Source organism: Bos taurus, chromosome 23 (genome assembly GCF_002263795.3).
Source record: "Bos taurus isolate L1 Dominette 01449 registration number 42190680 breed Hereford chromosome 23, ARS-UCD2.0, whole genome shotgun sequence".
Taxonomy (NCBI): Eukaryota; Metazoa; Chordata; class Mammalia; order Artiodactyla; family Bovidae; genus Bos; species Bos taurus.
In genome coordinates, this window is record NC_037350.1 from 10,994,755 (window position 1) to 11,013,094 (window position 18,340).

At 47.4% G+C, this 18,340-nt stretch overlaps 1 long non-coding RNA gene across 4 annotated transcripts in view; it reads right to left on the minus strand.

Annotated features, from left to right (window-relative positions):
* The window catches only part of LOC132343602 (uncharacterized), a 67,926-nt gene extending 51,008 nt beyond the window's left edge, over positions 1 to 16,918 (minus strand). For all 4 annotated transcript variants that reach the window (XR_009492518.1, XR_009492519.1, XR_009492517.1 and 1 more), the window contains exon 1: positions 16,314 to 16,918. This is a non-coding gene — a long non-coding RNA (uncharacterized lncRNA). The remainder of the gene's footprint in view (positions 1 to 16,313) is intronic.
* Between the last annotated feature and the right edge of the window lie 1,422 nt (positions 16,919 to 18,340).

Genomic DNA, 18,340 nt, shown 5'->3' on the forward strand with positions numbered 1-18,340 from the left:
TCCCCTCGCTCTCGCATTGCTCAACATCTGACTGCTCACGGCCTTGTCCTTTGACATTCACTCCCACAACATCCCCACCTCCGCCTTCCCTCCCACTTCCTATCTGGGCCCCGGAGCTCAACCCACAGGGGCCTCTTCTCTTTGCTACTCCACTCGTGACCCAGTTCAGCCCACACGCCAGCCTTCCCATCTCTAGCCAGAGGGCACTGGGCTCAGGGCCACGGGCCGTCCTCAGCTGCTTCAGATCCTTTTGGGAACCAGTCAGGGTATAAACAAACACATCAACCTACTTGGGCTTTTCCCTCATCTTTCTAGAGCAGGCGGCTCAATAGAAGAGTCCGTGCTGATGGAAGTATTCTCTGCTGCGTGGGCCAGAGTGGTAGCCACTAGCTGTGTGTGGCTATTGAATGCCTCTTGTGCTTGACTTAGGAAGTTTGACTCAGGAACTGAGTTTATTAAACTTTTTTTTGAACTTTAAATACAACATGTGACAGGTAGCTACCCTACTAGTCAGTGCAGCTCTAAAAAGAAGGGAGGGTTTGAGGGCCTACCATTCCTGTGACCTCACCTAGTAGCCTGGAATCTCAGAAAGTGTTCTGCTCTTTGAAAACACCCAGCCCTTGTCTCCCCAACTCTCAGGTCTGTCTTCTCCCAAAATAACTGGGAGCATTTGTGGAACCCCTACAATGCACTGGGTGTTTTGCAAATGTAAACCAGATATAATGAGTCACCGCAAGTCCTAGAACAATGTTCAAAAAAAGCTCAGAGGGGCTTCCTCGGTGGTTCAGGGGTTAAGACTCTGTGCTCCCAATGTAGGGGGCCCGGGTTCTATCCCTGGTCGGCGAACTAAGATCCTGCATGCTATACAGTGTGACCCCCTCACATTTTTTAAATTAAATTAAAAAAATAAAATTTGTTTTAAAAGAAGCTCAGAATTCCAAGACAGCTTGAAAATTAACACAATAGGTCTTTTCTGAAAACCTCCCGAGGAAGCACACGAGCCATGGGGAAAGTCTGTCTACGAAACAGGGGGACTTCTGATCTCCCCAAGTGCCACTCCTCAGCCCATCTCCTCTGTCTCTCTCTTCTCACAGCCCCAAACCAGGAATGGTTCTGTGAGTCTCTTCTTCCTCCCTCCCCGTTCATTCTTTCTTAGTGATAAACGGCTTAGTCATGTCGGACTCTTTGCGACCCCATGGACTGTAGTCCACCAGGTTCCTCTGTCCAGGCAAGAATACTGGAGTGGGTAGCCATTGCCTCATCGGGGGGATCTTACCAAACCAGGGATCGAACCCAGGTCGCCTTCATTGCAGTCAGATTCTTTACCATCTGAGCCACCAGGGAAGCCCCATTCTTACTTATTTAAAGAAATTTGACCCACTCTGGGCTTTGCCCTGTTTCACTTCCTCTGAAATGGCATGCCAACAGGCCAGCCTTCTTCCTTGGAAGGAGAAGACAAAAGTGGCAGACTCTTCACATGGACCTTTTTTCTTTTTCTCCCTGACCCACAAGGTTACATTGTCCCCAGTTTACAGATGAGGAAACTGAGGCACAGAACAGTTAAGAGCACATTCCTCTGACTCTGAATGGAGGAACTGCAATACAAGCCCAGAGCTATGACAGTCCTGGACAATGAGGGGGTGTCTTTCTGCTCGAGACTTGCCCATCGAGAAGGCTGCACTCTGTCCCCACTCTAACCATAAACCCACCACGAGTGGCTGGCTTGCAAACCCATCTGCATTAACTTGATGTGCCAGCTGTAGAGTCCCTGGGTTAACTCACCCCAGAGAAGTGTTTATTTTAACCAGGAGGCAAAGGTTTGACTCCAAAGAGTGACTCAGTGAGGATCTCAAGTCCCAGTTTCTCAGCTGGACTTCAGGGCTCACTAGGGCATGCTGACCTCCTCTCCCGTCTCATCCCAGTTCTGACCAGGCCAACCCCCACTCCAGCTCATCCTAACTCTGCTGTCTCTCCAGCTCATGGGCCAGGCTTTCCCCACCACTGAACAGCCTGCTACTCCACTTTATTTTTAAATCGTGGTAAAATAAGGACTTCCCTGGTGATCCACTTGTTAAGACTTTGAGCTTCCACTGCACAGAGTATTGGTTTGGTCCCTGGTTGGGGGAACTAAGATCCCACATGCCTCACTGCATGGCCAAAAAGGAGAAAGAAAACAAATAACAAGAAGGTAGAAAAATAAATGTAACATAAAATTTACTATTTTAACCACTTCCAGATATACAGTTCTGTAGCATTAAGTACATTCATATTTTTGTGCAACCATCAATCTCTTTCATTTTCTCAACTTGAACGGTACCCATTAAACAATAACTCCTTATTCCTCTCTCCTCAGCCCCTACCAACCAACCATTTTACTTTCTATCTCTATGAATTTGATGGCTCTACAGACCCCATATAAGCAGAACCATACAACGTCTTCCTCTTGTGTCTGGCTTACGTCACTTAGCATGTCTTTAAGGTTCATCCATGTTGCAGCATGCAGAACTTTCTTTTTATGACTTAATAATATTCCACTATAGGTTTAGGTCATCTTTTCCTTATCCATTCATCTGTCAGTAGACACTTGGGCTCCTCCCACCTTTTGGCTACTGATTCATCCTTTTGGTGGGTGATTTTTGGCTACGAACTTGGATGTACACACATCTGTTAGACTCCCTGCTTTCAATTAGTTCAGGTATATGCCCCAAGGTGGGGTTGTTAGATTTTATGATAATTCTACATTCGATTTTTGAGTAGCCGCCATTCTATTTTATGCCGCTCTTTTACTCTCATGCCAGGCTCCCCTAACAGCTCCTACATTAGTCAGCATATTAGCCACCCCACTTAAAAATGTAGGGCTACCCTCATCACTTCCAACCCAAGGAGTGCAGATCAGTCTGGAGAAACTCAGTGGTGGTATGTCATGAGGCTGGTTTTGACCTGGCCCATTTCAATGTTCATATTAGAAAGTCTGATAAAGGTGTGTATGTGCTAAGTCGCTTCAGTCGTGTCCAACTCTTTGTGACCTTACGGACTGTAGCCCGCCAGGTTCCTCTGTCCATGGAATTCTCCAGGCAAGAATACTGGAGTGGGTTGCCATGTCCTCCTCCAGGGGATCTTCCAGAGCCAGGGATCGAACCCACATCTCTTATGTCTCCTGCATTGGCAGGTGGGTTCTTTATCACTCGTGCCTCCTGGAAAACCCTTACAGGTGTGTAGGTCAGCTAATTAGATACAGAGATGTTACAAAGGTGAGATGTCGGACATACACAGAATGAAGATTTTAAAATACTGCGATGGGCAGGGTGATGGAGCTATAACTGAACACCCCAGCTGGGCCTCGAACCCACAGTCTGCCAGCTAAAACTGTTCACCTGGCCTCAGGACTTAATGAAGCTCAGGTTCTTTATGTCTCAGTGCAGAAGGAATTCAGTGAAAGTCAAAGTGATACATAAGAAGTAGATTTATTTAGAGAGCTACACATTCCACAGCCAGAACACAGTCTGTCTCAAAAGGCGAGGGTGGCTCTTGGAGATGCACACTCTACAGAGAGAGCGTGAGCCATCTCAGAAGGTGAGAAGCCCTGAAATATGGGGCGGTTCATTTTTATGGGCTGGGTAATATAGGATAATGAGTAGAAGGGTTATTCCAACTATTTTGGGGGAGGGGCAGGTATTTCTAGGAATGGACCACTGCTCATTTTCTGGTCTTCTATGGCCCACCTGGGAACTGTCCTGGCACCTGGGGGTGTGTGACTTAGCTAACGTATTACAATGGGTGTACGATGCTCAAGGTCTACTGAAAGTCGAATCTTCTGCCATCTTGAACCTAGTCTGTTCTAGCCAGTTTTTGCCCTATCCTCAATGACTGTTTTCATTCTTTTAAAGGTTGTGCCCTGCCCCCTTCCCTTCTATCTCAAAGCTATAAAATTAGCTTCTCTTCACTGAGTGCCCTAATGGGCCAAGTACTAAGTTCATTTCCTTTAGAGGTGTCATTTGATTGTCACACCTCTATGAGATCACAAATACTGACTCACTTTACAAATAAGGACACTAAGTCTCAGAGAAGCTCAGTAACATATCCACCCTGAGTATCTAGTCAAAGGAATCTGACCCCTAAAGTTCATATTATACTTTCCACTGTTCCATGCCATCCCTTGTTCCGTTAGAAAAAAAAATGAAATGAACATCGAATGGGGTAATTGACACAATTCACATTAAAATTGGAGGAGACCGTATATAAAATAGACAGCCAATGGGAATTTGCTGTATGGCTCAGGAAACTCAAACAGGGGCTCTGTATCAACATAGAGGTGTGGGATGGGGAGAGAGATGGGAGGGAGTTTCCAGAGGGAGGGGATATATGTATGGCTGATTCATGTTGAGGTTTGACAGAAACAGCAAAATTCTGTAAAGCAATTGTCCTTCAGTAAAAAATAAATTAATTAAAAAAAAATTGGAGGCGGGTTGGCAGGTGAGCATTGATGATGTCAATGTCCTATAAGTTTTGCTGAACTTAAAGGACAGTGATAGCACTCCTAAAACTCACATATGGACTTCCCTGGTGGTCCAGTGGTTAGTGGACCACTGGATTAACTGGATTAACTGGACCACGGGTTAATCCGCCGGTCAATGCAGGGAACACAGGTTCGATCCCTGGTCCCGGAAGATTCCGCGTGCCGAGGGACAACAAAGGCTGTGGAGCACAGCTACTGAGCCCGTGCTCTACAGCCCGAGAGCCACAGCCACTGAGCCAAGTGCTGCAACTGCTGAAGCCTGCGAGCCCAGAGCCCATGCTCTGCAACGAGAAGCCCTCTGCAATGAAAAAACTAAGCGCCAAAACCAGAGCCCGCACCCAGCAATGAAGACCTAATGCAGCCATAAATAAATAAAATTTGGGAGAAAAAAAAAACCTCACATAAACTTGGGTTTCATCAACAGAATATAGTAACAAAATCAAAGGAGCTAGCTGCCCTACTGTGCACCACATCAATCAGTGTCAAGAGGGGATGTAGCTAATTCCAGACATTGATTTTTGGTTGCACTACAAGGCTCATGGGATCTTAGTTTCTCAGCCAGGGACTGAACCAGGTCACTGCAGTGAAAGCATCAAGTCCAAACCACTGGACCACCGGGGGATTCCTTAGGCTTTTTTTTTTAAAAAACAGCGTTCTCGAGGTATCATTGAATTACAATAAACTGCACGTTTAAAATATACAATCTGATCATTTTGACGGGTGTATAAGCCATCACTAGAATCAAGTAAACATAACCATCACTATACAGAGTTTCCTTGTGCCCTTCATAATCCCTCCTCTCGCTCCTCCCCACCTCCACATCCCCGAGCAACCACTAAGGTGCTTTCTGTCACTATCAGTTTGCATTTTTTAGAATTTTAAATAAATGAAATCACCTAGCACTAATTCTTGTTATTTTTCATCCAGCTTATTTTACTCAGTATAATTGTTCTGAGATTCATCAACGTTGTTAAGTATGTCAATCTGTTTGCTTTTTAATTTAGTCTTTTTGCTGAGTAGTATTCTATCCCATAGACAGAGGAGCCTGGTGGGCTACAGTCCTGATGCTGCTGCTGCTGCTAAGTCGCTTCAGTCGTGTCCGACTCTGTGCGACCCCATAGATGGCAGCCCAAGGCTCACAAAAAGTTAGACACCACTAGGCAACTAAGCACACATTCCATCATAGGCTTCCCTGGTGGCTCAGTGGTAAAGAATCTGCCTGCCAAAGCAAGAGACTCAGGTTTGATCCCTGGGTCGGAAGATCTCCTGAAGAAGGAAATGACTACCCATTCCACTCTTCTTGCCTGGGAAATCCCATGGACAGAGGAGCCTGGAGGGCTATAGTCCATGGGGTCCCAAAAGAGTTAGACACATGTAGTGACTAACAACAACAAATTCTAATAAGTGTGTAGTGATCACACATCATTTTTTCTAAGGGTTACATTATAAGCCAAAAAATGTATGGACGAAATTACTGGAAGGAGAAGGGTCTGGAAGCAGGACCCACAGAGAAAGTGAGTGGTTTGGAGAAATATATATATATATCTTAAATATATCTGGAAGAAGAATTAAATTTCTGTGTTGTATTACTGGGGCTTCCCTGGTGGCTCAGAGGGTAAAGCATCTGCCTGCAATGCAGGAGATCTGGGTTTGATCCCTGGGTCAGGAAGATCCCCTGGAGTATTATTATCCCCTGTTGTATTATTAACAGAAGAAATGTACTTTGCTTCTGATACAGTCTCTCAAAGGCAGAATGTACTTTTCAGGAAGTGAGATCTCTGTCACTAGAGGTATTCAAGCAGCAGAATGTGGAGGGTTTCCCTATTAGGGATGATCAGTTCAATTTCATTCACATCCATTGAGCACCTACTCTGTTGGAACACAGGGTGAGAGAATACAAAAGGAAATGTTATCATGCCTTTCCCTTGATAATATCACGTGATTAGAGTTCTGGCAAAGGTACCTGTCAGGATGATGGGAGAAGGAGGTAGAGCTCCCCAGAGGAGGCAACACTGACCTGAGTCTCGGAAGTGGAGTAGGATTCTATGAAAGAATTTCTAAGCTAGGACTGAATAACCTCCCAGGTTCTAAGATTAAGATTAAGCTACATTAAAACAAAAGTGTTCAAAGTACATCAGCGGGGCATGGCAATATAAACTAAGGTTCAAGTGATAAAAGAACCTGCCTGCCAATATAGGAAAAGTAAGAGACATGTTTGATCCCTGGATCGGGAAGATCCCCTGGAGAAGGGTATGGCAACCCATTCCAGTATTCTTGCCTGCAGAATCCCCATGGACAGAGGAGCCTGGTGGGCTTACAGTTCATAGGGTCGCAAAGAGTTGGACACAACTGAAGCAACTTAGCACGTATCCTTAGAGTAGAATAATATTCAGCTGAAATATAATCTAGGATGTTCTTTACATATTGATATAGAATGAGCTCCAAAATATATTAAGGACGGGAATTCACTGGTGGTCTAGTGGTTAGGATTCAGCATTTTCAATGCCTTGGCCCAGATTCAATCCCTGGTTGGGGAACTGAGATCCTGCAAGCCAGATGGAGCGGCCAAAATTCTTTTAAAAGATTAAAAAAATTTTTTTAAGATATATTGGGACTTCCTTGGCAGTCCATTGGTTAAGACTCCATGCTTCCAAGGCAGGGCACAAGGGCTAGATACCTGGTAGGGGAACTAAGGTCTAGGCACTATCGTCACCTACCATTTGAATTTTTAAAAAAAGGATCTGATGATTAACAACAACACACATAAACACGCACAAGCGTGCACATGTGCTTTTATTGCATAATATCTCATATCTCTAGACTAGTAACAGAGGTTACCTTTGAGGGGAAGTGGCTGGGACATAAGTGTGGGAAAGAAACTGTGTCTGCCATACCCTTTTGCACCTTAGAATTTTAACTGTGTAATGAATTGCCTAGTAAAAATGAAGTTAAAACCAAAATCATTCAAGGCAACTACCTATTTCAGTGTGTTTTCCTAGAGGGTCTTCCTTAGCCTTTTCCTGTGTCCACCGCGCCCCCCGCCATTGAACAGATCTGAGGGGGTATCTGCCTCTCAGAGGAGATCTCTCCAGGGACCTTCTACTTCCTTCTTTCCTTCCTGCCTCCTCAGGACACGCAGCATCCCTAACACTCACATGCCAACTTGGTATCTTGTAACACTCCACATTCGGATTCAGCATCCTAGGGCGGGTCCTGAGATGCTACCTTTCCAACCAGCTCCTAAGTGAGGCCAGGATTGCTAGTCACAGACCCCAAGTTAAGTAGGGAGGGCCTGGAGCTCTGTTGTCCATGGTGAGGCTCATGGGTTAAGCATTAACAGGGCTTGAGAAACTGCCCCGCTCAGAAAAGAGGAAGGGATATGGAGGTGAGGATTCTGACAGAGACCGAGGGACGTCCACCCCGGGGACTTGGCCCAGACCTCTCAGCACTGCCAAGAGAGTGGAGCTGCTGACCAGAGTCCCTGGTTTCCATCCCCACCTACCGCAGCCTTGGCTGGAGCACAGACTGACTCCCTCAGCTGTTTCCACTGCAGGGAGCCCCAGACAGCGGGTGGGGACAAAGTGGCCCCCCTGAGCGGACTGGAAGGCAGATGCGCTGGGCTACGTCACTCTACGCCGTATGAGACCAGCTGGCCTTGACTTCAGAGAAACGGTTCTCTTATTTCTGATGGGCTTGCGGTGGCTACGAGCCACCCACTCTCTCACACCCTCCCTGAAAATTCAGAAGCCAAACCAAACCTCCTTACAGAAAATGAAACCAGACAGCGTTTGGCACCTTCTTTCTCCCTGGGCGAAAAGCCATCTTGGATCCAGGTGTGGAGGGACCACCTGCTCTGGCAGAATGCGGACGGCCCACTCTGCCCAGGATGGGAACTGACCTGCGAACCTGGAAGTCAAGCTGCTAAACGCCCCCCATCCCCGCCCCCCGCTGCCCGCTGCACCCCCTGCCCCAGGGGATAGGGTAGCTTTCCAGGCCACACACGAGGGTTTCCCTGATGAAGCATTTTTCTGTATGACAAAACCCTACTCTTGGCCAGTGCCAAACAGAAACAAGTGTGATGTGAGTTCTGCAGGGAAACCAAAGGGCACGTCCGTCCCTTCAGGGCCGACACCCTCACCCTGGCCGGAGCAGGCCCTGCCCAAAACCAGTGACCACTGGAGGAATGCCAGGCGAGGTGCCCCTCCCCTACAGCTTCCCCTGCTCACCTGTGACCGTGCCTGAAATTGCAACAGGCACATTCATTCTTTGGGGATGAGAAATTACATCTCTTAAAATGATCCCACCCACAGGAGAGGTAATAAATTAAGCTGTTATCAGTCATCTACACCTCAGTATGAATTAGTTGAACAGTCCTGGAAGATTACACCTGAAATGGGGGCCTAGACGAACCCTTCTTTTTTAAAAAAAAAAATTATTTATTTTAATTGGAGGCTAATTACAATATTGTGCTGGTTTTTGCCATACATCGACATGAATCAGCCACGGGCGTACATGTTTCCTCCCCCGTCCTGAACCCCCGCTCCCACCTCCCTCCCATCACATCCCTCTGGGTTGTCCCAGTGCACCGGCTTTGAGTGCCCCACTTCATGCATCAGACTTGGACTGGTCATCTATTTTACATATGGTAATATATATGTTTGGAGAAGGAAATGGCAACGGACTCCAGTATTCTTGCCTGGAGAATCCTATGGACAGAGGAGCCTATACTCCATGGGGTCGCAAGAGTTGGACGCGACTTAGCGACTAAACCACCAATATACTTGTTTCAATGCTATTCTCTCAAATCATTCCACCCTCAAGGAAAACTGAAGCCCAGAGCAGAGGCGACTGCCTCAGGGTCAGACAGCAAGGTGGTGGCCGAGGGGGAAGGATTGCAAGCAGGTGACTGGGGTGATGCGGAAAGCCCCAATACAATCAAAGGGAGCAGGGGGCATCCTCAGGCTTTCATCTTATAGGCTAACTCAGACTTGTACCAAGTTTCTCCCCTAGAACAGGTGGGGGAACAGCCGGAAGCAGCTCCCCACCCCGCCCCACCCTTGAGCATGTCTTTGAAGTCTCCAGTTTTATCTTCAAGTTCATTCAAATACAACATTCTACTCCAATACATTCCAGTTTGTTTTCACATAAATACAATAGTGAGATGTATTAGTGAGACACCACTTTCCACTTACCAGACAGGCTGAGATCAAAGTTTGTGTTTCTGGGGAGTGGACTCAGGTGGTTGTTTTTTGTTTGTTTGTTTGTTTGTTGGCCTCAACCCACGACTTGAGGGATCTTACTTTCCAGACCAGGGATCGAACCGTCACCCGTGACAGTGAAAGCATGAAATCCTAACCACTGGACAGGAAATCCCCTGTGTGCTCCTGTATGCCCTTTGTACCTCTTTGAATTCTGTGCATCTTGCAAATATTCACAAGTCAGAAATTAATAAGATTTACACTTAAAAATGTGGGTGCATTGGGGTATGAGGAAACAGGCTCTCTTGTTCTGGTGGGAAGGAACGCGAACAGAAACATGTGTGTGTTGCACAGTTGTGATATTTATCCAAAAGCTAAAGATGCACACTTTTTACCCAACAATGTCTGGTCTAGGGATCTAGCCCACACCTGGGGGGAATGATGCTCAAGTGTATTCACAGCTACACTATTTGTGCTGACCATAAGAGCCTGCCCTGAGCTTCTGACCACCTTTGAAGACCTTTTCAACTCTAAACAAAACCCAAGAGCTAGATTTCTTCTCATGATCTTCTTGCACCACCTCGGGATACAATTAGTAAAACAATAACAACAGCTGATGCCTATGAGGGCTTGATTTGCGCCTGGCTTGGCATAGTCTCAACTCCTTCAGTTCTCACAACCACCTCAAGAACTAGCTGCTGTTCTCATCAGGCACCTGTGAGGGATGAGGACGGCAGGGCAGGTAAGTGCCAACCTTGCCCAAACTCAGCACATGGCAGAGAGAGGACTCGAACCAGGGTCCATGCACTGAACCTCTGCCCTCTACTGCTTGTCTGTATGACAGTGCACGCGTAGGGATCAGTTGCCATGTATCCAGCAACTTCTAAGTGCTAAGCCACCGTGCTAGTCACTTCAGTGTTCTTACGAGGTCATCTCCATAGAACTGTGTTGAGGGCAGGAGATAGAGGCTGGGGCGGGGGTTGGGGGGGCGTCACTGAGGGAACTGAAGGTAAAAACAGAAGACACTGCCCCTGCCCTTAAGAAGCTGACAGTATGTGTGAGAAGATGACAACAGTCCTTATGATGTGTTTGTGCAACACATCAGCTTTCGAAGCCCTTTCATTATCTCATTTAATCTTCTTGTCAATCCTGCCAAATAATTTCTATGATCTCTGCCCCAGGATGAGGAAACCAAAGCTCTGCAAGTCACATGGGCTGCCCCCAAGATCAGCCAGCCAGCCAGGGGAGGGGCTGGAACCTGACCTCAGGTCTCATGACTCCCACTCTGTTAAAGGGGAAATGACATGCGGTCTGGATAGCCCAGCTCAGGGGTTTCCAACTTGCTCCAACACAAGGACTCCCTTTTCCCATCAGAAATTATTGTGATCCTGCACATGAAGGGAGTTGTTATTTTGGGCTTTAGTCAACTGGGGGAAACTCATAGAAGGAAAACGACCAAAGCTTCAATACAAACTTGAAAAGGAGCAGCACAACATTTATATCCCAGACATTGCTTATACAGTCAGCAGACAATATTTGGAGCACAGATAGGGACTTCCAGCAATAATCCTGCAGCTCATGGGCAGGTAATAACTTGCTGAGACCATACTGCCACAGCAGGTCAGAGGAGGACACATTTCCAAAGTCCATCTTCTCTACCAGGGTATGGGAAAAGAGCCCCCAAATTGTATGGGCTTGGCAGAGAGTAGAGTGGAGGAGTCATTGGGAGCAAAGGAACTTGGTTGCAGGAGGCAAGCCTGTGGGAAGCCCAAAGGGTGTGTGGATGGACATGTATTTCTGTTGGAACCAATGGTTGGTTCCAGATGCCAAGGACCATTTGAGCAATTGGGATTAAGAAGTAGATCAGAAGTAGAGAGAGTGGTCCAGAGGGAAGCTGATGCCAATCCGAACCCCCTATCTGGTGTTTTTGGGGTCAGGTGTGCTTTGTAATTCAGGGCTTTTGGTTTAAATTTTAGAAAAGCAACACGGTGTCTGTAGTATATACTTTGTAATGCCTCTAGTAGGATGTGGGCTGCATTTTATATTCAAATGCATTGATATTTCTGTAATAAAGTGTATGGATAATGGGTCATTATACTAGGTGGAACTGCGCTTCCCTTTCTGAAAATGCAAATGATACTGCTGCTGCTGCTGCTAAGTCACTTCAGTCGTGTCCAACTCTGTGTGACCCCATAGACGGCAGCCCACCAGGCTCCCCTGTCCCTGGGATTCTCCAGGCAAGAACACTGACATGGGGTGCCATTGCCTTCTCCAAGGCATGAAAGTGAAAAGTGCTAGGTGCAACTAAAGAAAGACTTAACTTTGCACTGGTTCAGGACAGGTTTTGTTGCCAAATGTGTTTCCTTTTCAGAGCTTTTTAGGTTTTGGAGCTGTATACAAGGGACTGGAACTTAGATCCCATTTTGGGCCAGCTTGGTACATGCTAGGCAGTAGTTCTAAACTGATCTACATGCATTATCTCATTTAATCTTACGTCAGCACTGAGGTCATTATCATCAGTTAACAGTCAAGAATCGTGAGGTTCAGAGATGGTGAGTGACTTACTCAAAGTCACTCAGCCAGTCAGCTGCAGGGCTGGGACAGGATCCCAAGTCCCTGTGACTCCAAAGCCAGGGGTACCCCTGATCCAGTCCTGAGGAGGAGAAGCCCATTCTGCCAACCTCACAATTCTGTTTAGGTCGCCACTCTTCAGCACTGCAATTAACCACCAAGAACAAAGGAAACAACCAAAGTCCAAGACTGTGGCAGTGAGTTCTCACCTGTCGCTGAGTGGCCATCCCTGCATTACACCACTCTCCTATGCACCTGTGTCCCACCTGAGCAGAACAGAACAGGCACGAGCCACTCTGTGCCCCGTCCTGTGCATCAGGCCACCATGCTTAGTGATCACTGACTCCCCTTTCCAGAATTCATTCAGGGCAGTACGGCACAACAGTTACACTCACTGTTAGAGCCGAGAGCTGTATGTGCACAAATCAGCCCTGCAGCTCACCAGCATGCAAACTTCTAAGACATTAAACCTCTCTAGGCTTTAGTTCGGAGAAGGCAATGGCACCCACTCCAGTACTCTTGCCTGCAAAATCCCATGGATGGAAGGGCCTGGTGGGCTGCAGTCCATGGGGTGGCGAAGAGTCGGACACGACTGAGCGACTTCACTTTCACTTTTCACTTTCATGCATTGGAGAAGGAAATGGCAACCCACTCCAGTGTTCTTGCCTGGAGAATCCCAGGGACGGGGGAGCCTGGTGGGCTGCCGTCTATGGGGTCGCACAGAGTCGGACACGACTGAAGCGACTTAACAGCAGCAGCAGCAGCAGCAGGCTTTAGTTTCCTCACCTGCAAAATGGGGGTAATAATAGCACTTGCCTTGGATTGTAAGGATTAAGTGAATGAGCATAGGTCAAGCACTGTACTGAGCACAGAGCTGTCCCGGAGAGAACCCTTGATATTATTCCTATGGAAAAGCTCTGTCCTCAACCAGTCACTCTCTTCTCTACCTTGCACACTTGCCTATTTGAACTCTTCTATCACTTTTTTTCCTGTTTATTTGCCAATATATCTGTTTCTTACTATTAAATTGTGAACACCTTAAGAAGAGGATTTATGCCTTATTAAATTTCCAGCACACAGCACAGTGCTTGGCACATCATAGTTACTCACTATGTGCTGAATGAATGAACAAATGAAGGAAGGAAGGAAGGAAGGAAAAGGCCTCTGTCTGCAAAAGCTTATAATTTTGCTATGGTGAAGTCATCAAAGTGAAAAGAAACCATATGATTCTCACCTTCTATAGACATATCATAAAATCCTTCATCCTGCAAACCTGTGCAAAAATCACATTAATTGCAGTCTCAGCCTCCACGGAGCTGAGTCTGTGCTGGGCAACGGGATGTGCCCATATGAAAAAGAGCTGCAGAGCAAGGTTGTGGTACTTGCCAGCCAAGGGACAGGCAGTGCCGCCGGGAGTCCAGAGCAGGGAGAGGGCAGAACAATATGGGATGAGTCACAAATGTGCTTGTCATCCTTGCTCATGGTAAAATGGGATTGTTGGGTAACAACAGGAACAATGTCACAAGGCAGGATGAGCCAAGTGCATGCCTCTGAGTGGTGGGCACAGCCTTTGGTGTGGGGTTCAGAGGGGAGAAGAAAGCCAGCAGGCTTTTTGCTGGTGGTAGGGCAGGCTGGCTGAGACAGCGGGATCTGAGTCCAAAGTCATGGCATCTCCAGAGTTCATCCTGGCTTGGAACACCCAGTGTTCAGACTTGGCTTGCACGTTCACCGTGCTGATCTGCACTGCACTGGACTTTGAGCTCTCCTAGGTCTGGGTTCCTGATAGCTTTTCATTATTATATTAGTAACATCATTCCATTGTTTAAAAAAAAGAAGAAGAGGAAGAAACTAAGAAGAGAACCAGAGAGAAAAAATAGCCTATAATCTCTTCTCCCCCAGAAAAATCACTCAATATTTTGGTGCCCACCCACCCTTCACCCACACTTCCACCCACCTACTCATCCATCAGTCCAACCATCTGTATCAGAGATCTTAGTTGCAAACCACAGAATCCACTTTAACAGAAAAGGAACTTACTTAAAAAGATTAAGAGGCTTACAGAATCCAGAAGGGATGATTGCTACAAAGGTCCAGAATTCAGAGATGACAGCCAGACCCCCCAGAGGTACTCTTCCAGCAAAGCTACCATAGCAGCTGTCAATCAGCATGAATTCTGTAACTTGCCTCACCTCACTCCCTTCAACTGGGTGGATCCCCAAGCATCTCCTCTGTTATTCTAAAGGTGAGGTGCCTCCCCCACCCCCTTTTCTGGGTCCCTGCTTCCTCAGTTGCTCTCTTCCAAATCAGTCTCATATTGTTGTATCTGATTGGTGGAATGTAGGTCACACACCTATATCTTAGCTGCAAGGGAGTCTAAGAAAGCACATTTCTGGCCTTTACTTTGAAAAGTGGGATTTATGATCTGGGGAAAACCAACAAACATAGAAAAAATGGGCTTCCCTGGTGGCTCAGCAGTAAAAAATCTGCCTGCAATGTAGGATACTTGCAGGAGACATGGGTTTGATCCCTGGGTCAGGAAGATCCCCTGGAGAAAGAAATGGCAATCCACTCCAGTATTCCTGCCTAGGAAATCCCATGGACAGAGGAGCCTGGTGGGCCACAGTCCATGGGGTTGCAAAGAGTCAGACAGAACTGAGTGATTAATCAACAATCTCAAGTATTCTCTGAAAGCAATCTAAAACAGTTACTGCAAAGGTAACCTTAGAGGCTTCTCAGGATGATAAAGATCACTGGCACTTAAATTTAAAGGGATTTGTTAAAATCTATCTTGTTCTTCAAGGTGCGGCATTGCAGAATTACACGGATTCTGCCTTTTAGAAGCTTATGTGCAGTGCTGTGCTTAGTCGCTCAGTCCTGTCCAACTCTTTGCGCCCCCATGGATTGGACTGTAACCCGCCAGACTCCTCTGTCCATGGGATTCTCCAGGCAAGGATACTGGAGTGGGTTGTGATGCCCTCCTCCAGGGAATCTTCGAAACCCAGGGATTGATCCCAGGTCTCCCACACTGCAGGTGAATTCTTTCCTATCTGAGCCACCAGGGAAGCCCCCTTAGAAATTTATACCATAGTTTAATTGATAAGAGGCAAGAAGCACACTTAAGTGACAAGAAGGTCTCTTAGTGACAAATGAGATAGGAAAGTCATGGCTCGAAGGTTCAGAATGGCATATCAGCATAGGACGGGTCAGATGAGGGAAGCCTGCTGAGAAAGGGTGTGTTGAAGGACCAAGTAGCTAAGGTACCGGCCTTGCAGCAGCAGCGAACCTGTATCCTCCCTGACTGCTTCACAGCAGGTCAGATCACCATCTTCAATTTTGAGAGCATCAGGCACCTCTTTATCATGGCTGGATCACACTTTGGCGATTCTCTGATCCATGCCTACATCCTCCACTCCATGAAGAGCTTGACATTGTGCCCCAGAAAGGCTCTGGGTGGGCAGAAGCTGGTGAGGACCAGGTCAGGGCGTGGCAGCTGGGAGGGTGAGGCTGAGACCTGTCATCACAAAGACAGCCTGCAGCCTCCCCCCGCCCCCCACCCCGCAACCCCCACCCGTTTCCCCCAGGGAGGAGCAGCTGATGTGTTTCTGGAGTGTTCCAATCCAATTAGCGCCCTCCCCTAGCTCCAAGGAGAGGCCCAAGCCACCACTCCCTTCCCTGAGGTAGAGACTCAGTGGGGAGGGGGTGCCGCGGAGGTCTGAACAACCTGACCCAGCTCCTCCCAGCAGCGCGGCTGGCTGGCCTCTAGACAGGCTGCTATGACAGCGCCCGTTTCTAGGCGACTGTTCTGGGGAATGGTCTGTTTTGGCAACCGGAGGGCCCCTGGGTAAGGGGAGCTCCCCACCCCCACCCCCCCACCACGGCGCCGCCTTATTTGCATGGCAACCACCTCCCGGCCGGAGCTGCGCTGCTCTGCGGCTGTCCGGCGGCCTGGCGGCTCCAGCCCCTCCCCTGCACCCAGCCAGCCCCCGGCCCCAGGCCCGCCGGCCACCGCCTTATTGTCCCAGTCCTACCTCCTCGGGATGTGGAGGCTGCCCGCTGGGCGAGGGCATTTCCGGAAAGGCAAGTGCCCTAGGGAAGTGGGGAAAGGATGCTTAGGGACAAAACACGGGAATGGGGGAGGGGGAATGAAATATAATCTTTTTCAAACGAGTCCAAGTCACATGGTTTGGAAGCATCAAAACGCATTCTGGATAACAAGGTTGGCTCACAAGATATTTGTTTAGATGACCTCTCAGCTCAGCCCTAGGAGGTACTCAGAAGATGTCTTTTAGATCATTAAATTCCAAGTGTATGCGTGAATTTGGAAGTGGGTAGGTCTGAAAAAAAATATTTCTTACCTAGAACAATCAGGCAGTGATATTCTTAGAAAATATTTTCAAATAGTTGCAAGAGGGACTTGGTGACATAGGATTATCAGATGATGAATTTCTTGGAAGAAACAGAAAGAGGAAATAAATAGATTGGCTGATAACTCTTGGAGGCGCCCTATCCTGCATAGGCCCACCCCACCCCACCACACCCACCAGCTTGAGTCCATGATGCCAACTGAAATGCCAGGCTCTGAACACACAGACTGACATTAACTGTCCAAGGACACATGCCCTGGACTGGAACCTGAGAAGGGGGTTGGGTAGGGGCAGGTCACCCCAGCTGAGCGATCACATTCCCTGGCAGCTGTCCAAGGGGCAGCTTCAGCTGCACCTGTTTGTGGGGCGATTTGCTTTTATCAGTATTGACACAGCAGCGGGGCCAGGGAATAGCATAGTAATAAATAAATGAGAGAGAGAGGAGGAAAAAAAAAAAAAAGGGCTGGAGCCACCCAGGCGAGGCAAAAATGCTGAGGTCTTTTTTTGCTTATTGTATGTCAGCATGTTCAATCCAGTTTCCCCACCCCTGAAATCTCTGAGGATCATGGTGTAGGCTTGGCATGGGAGCTCTGGGTCTTAAAGAGATAGAATTGCAGAGTCGGAAGCACTTTAAGATCCTTTTGTGCCAGGCATCCCTGCCCAGTGGATCTCAAGGTTACTCTGTATCCTCACCTGCCTCTTATGGTTTGTCAGGGACCTCAGCAGGGAGTTCCTTCCTCCCTCTGCCAAGTTTCAGCATCAGGGACACAATGATTAAAGTGTAGGTTTTGGAGTTAGTCAAACCCAGGATCAAATCCTGGCTCTGCCTAGCTGTGTGATTTTGGATGTGTTAACTAATCACTCTGAGCCTCTGATCCACCCCAGAAATAGAAAATGGTAATAAATAAGTAAAATACTACTGTCTATTGTTGCAAGAATGCAAAAGACCTAGAATAATTGCTCTGTATATGTTCGCTTGGTCACTATTATTACTAACATCACCTCTAGTTTCTTTCAAGGCTTTGGAGAAAATACATCACCATCACCACCCACCATGCCAAAAAAGAAACAAACAAACAAACCCTAGGGGAATTGATCTGTTCCAGAAACTTGAGAAGGGGAGCAAGCAAGAGCCTGACATGCTCTTTGCCCCCCAAACAGAGTCAAACATGGCCTCTTGGTTTCTCAGCCTTGTTTCCAGGCTTCAGGGGCTGTAGGCTGACTTCCATTCATTCTAGTTCAGTACAGTAAGTGGAATGCAAAGAATCCTGGTCATCAGAAGCCACCTGACCAAGCCTAGAGATAAACTGCATTGACAGAAATTACTAGCCATGCTTAACTACCAGGTTTCAGAGAGGAGGTAGGTTCTCTGGGTGAGACATAGTGTAGCTGCTAAGAAGATGGGTTCAGCTGTCAGATCACCGGACTCTGACATGAGTCCCGACATCTGCTAGTCATGCGCCCATACCAAGTTATTTAACCTCCACAAGCCTTGCTTTCCTTATCTGTAAAATGGTCATAATAATACCCTATAAACTTGTTGTGAGTTTATGTATGAAAAGCATGTAGTGAGTGCCTGACATGGAGAAAGTGCTTAATCATGTTAGCACTCGCCGTCCTTGCTATGAGATGAAAGAAACCAGGGACTGTGTCATATTCATTGCTGAATATCCAGATCCTCAAACAAAGCT